Source organism: Bos indicus, chromosome 21, assembly GCF_029378745.1.
Source record: "Bos indicus isolate NIAB-ARS_2022 breed Sahiwal x Tharparkar chromosome 21, NIAB-ARS_B.indTharparkar_mat_pri_1.0, whole genome shotgun sequence".
NCBI classification, from domain to species: Eukaryota; Metazoa; Chordata; class Mammalia; order Artiodactyla; family Bovidae; genus Bos; species Bos indicus.
The window spans coordinates 16464868-16467962 of NC_091780.1; positions in this window are offsets into that span (position 1 = coordinate 16464868).

Here is a 3095-nt window from a genome sequence, read left to right on the forward strand (position 1 = left end):
TTGACCCAGAGCCCAACAAAGGAATATTCCTGTTCACACTCACTGAAGCCGCACTGTCTTCCTGAAGGAGTTACTTGGCCCTAGGCTGTAGCTCAGCTCCTACAGAGTGACTTAAAAGGAAAACAGCAGTTCTTGGTCCAAAGCAATAAGGAGACAAGTGAGTCATAACAGTCTGGATTCTCCACCAGCATAAGCAGCTCCGTGAATCGCCTCTATAAAAACCCTGCCTTTCTATCCCAAGCTGTTCCAAGTGCCAAAACCTTCCATTCAAGAGTTTTATAACTCAGCCCTGTGCTCACAAATGTCACTGCACATAAGAGGGCCTTTGATCTCTAGCCATACCCAAGCCCATAGTCTGCAGCGAAGCGTGGTTTGATAACTATCTGAAGAGAAAAGCGCTTGGGTTTCCTCTCGTTTCTTTCTATTCTACTTTTAATAGGCTGCTTAGCTTCAGGCATCTGCCCTCTGCCCTCCTAGCTTCCATCTCAACCAGAAGTGAAACAGGCCCATGGTTACGTGCTCTGAGAGCTCATGAAATAACAATGATGGTAGCAAATACTCGTAGAGGGCCCATATGAGCCAAGCGTTGTCTTAAGGAGTTTATATAGGCAATCCTACGTAGGAGGTTTTCACAGAGGAGAGGGAAGCACAGAGAGGCAGTGACTGCATGACAGTTAGTAAGGGATTTGAAACCAACCGGTACTTCCCCAAAGTATGTTTGCTGCTTTACTGTACACAAGCCTTCACTGAGAAGGCAAAATATGAAGACAGAAATGTGGGTCTATTTACTGTATGATCCTGCAATCCCACTCCTGGACATACATCTGGAGAAAACTCTAATTTGATAGGATACAAGCACTTCAGTGTTCACAACAGCACTATTTACCGTAGGCAAGACATGAAACAACCTAAATGTCCATCAATAGATGAATGGATAAAGAAGATGTGGTACATACACACAATGGAATACTACTCAGACATAAAGAAGAGTGAAATAACGCCATGTGTAGCAAAATGGATGCACCTAGAGATTATCATACGAAGTGAAAAAAGCCAGACAGAGAAAGACAAATATCATACAATATCACTTATATGTGGAATCTAAAAATAATGATACAAATTAACTAATATACAAAACAGAAATAGACTCACAGACTGAGAAAACAAGCTTATAGTTACCAAAGGGGGAAGGGTGGGGAGAGGGACAAATTAGGACTTTGGGATTAACATGCACATATTACTATATATAAAATAGAAAGCCAACAAGGTACCTACTGTATAGCACAGGAAACTCTACTCAATATCTTGTAATAATCTATAAGGGAAAATTTTTAAAAAGAATAGATACGAATATGTATAACTGACTCACTTTGATGTACACCTGAAACATTGTAAACCAACTCTACTTGCATTTAAGAAAAAAATAAAGAAACTCACAATATGAATTCTTTTTTTTAATGTGAGTTTCCCTTTAATAAGGAAGAAACTTTGAAATAAACTCCTTAGCTGTAAAAGCACTTTCTTCTTCCAGGTACTGTATCAGAAATGCCTTCAGTAAGAAGACTAAATGTACAAACCTTTGAACTAAAGTCATGAGCTGATTAATCAAATTGAACTGAAGACTAAACTATGCTTCGCGATGTATCTGAAGCAGCAGATTTCTTCTGTTGAAGTTTTTCCCTCCTGTTCAGTATAAAGATACAGGGCTCTATTATTGTCAAATTTCTTTAGTAGAAGAGGCTTTCATGACTCATCTGAATTAGAAGCCTCTATGTTTTTAAACTATGTTTTGTTAAGTGTGGAAATTTATGAAGTATGGCTAAGTCAGAACAGAACAGCAGTTCATAACTAAGTCCTAAGATGTATCATTTCAAGCATAACTACATTCAAAACTTAGATATTGAAAATTAAGTCCAAGAGAAGCTTCTATCTACAAAGAGCTGCTATAATGAAAACTACCTTCCTACTCTCAAGCCAGGTTAAAGGATGGATCTAAGCCCCTTCCTGGGAATAGGAGTAGGCACGTGTACTGTCCCCGGGCCCAGGGTTGGTCACATGGTTGTAACTGGGCCAATAAGAGCCCCATAATTTTGCTGGAATGATTGAGGAAGACTGTTTTTGGTTTTTTTTTTTAATAATTTTGTTTATTGATTGATTTTTGGCTGCAGCAGGTCTTCATTGTAGCGCCAGGGCTTAGTTCCCCAACCGGGGATTGAACTGGCATCTCCAGCTTTGGAAGCTGGGTTCCCAACCACTGGACCAGTGGGAAATCCTGAGGGGGGTTTATTCTGGACTTTCTAAGCAGGTGAAATACAAGCTGTCGCTGCTCCGGGCCATCTCACTGGGGACAGCCTGCCTGTGAAGGGAGCCAATGTGGAAGGAAGCAGATAGAAACAGACGTCCTAATTTTCTTGGAGAATTTGGATCCAGGTGTACCTGAATCTGGAGAAGGCAATGGCACCCCACTCCAGTACTCTTGCCTGGAAAACCCCATGGACAGAGGAGCCTGGTAGGCTGCAGTCCACGGGATCGCTAAGAGTCAGACACGACTGAGCGACATCACTTTCACTTTTCACTTTCATGCATTGGAGAAGGAAATGGCAACCCACTCCAATGTTTTTGCCTGGAGAATCCCAGGGACAAGGGAGCCTGGTGGGCTGCCGTCTGTGGGGTCACACAGAGTTGGACATGACTGAAGTGACTTAGCAGCAGTAGCAGCAGCAGCAGTACCTGAATCTCCTCCTATGCTGTGTGGTTCACCAAGCCTATAAATTTCTTTTTTTAAAAAATGTATTTAATTGAAGCACAGTTGATATATAGTGTTGTGTTAGTTTCTGGTGTACAGCAAAAATGATTCAGTTATACATATATACTTATATATATATATGTATTCTTTTTCACCATCTTTTCCATTCTGGTTTATTGTAGGGATTTGAATCTAGTTTCCTGTGCTATTCAGTGGGACCTTGTTTGCCCATTCTGCATATAATCGTTTGCATCTGCTAGTCCCAGATTCCCCATCCATCCCTCCCCCACCCCGAAAACCTTTGTGTTTAAATCTGTGAATTGGGATTCTGCCCTCTGCAACCCAGAGT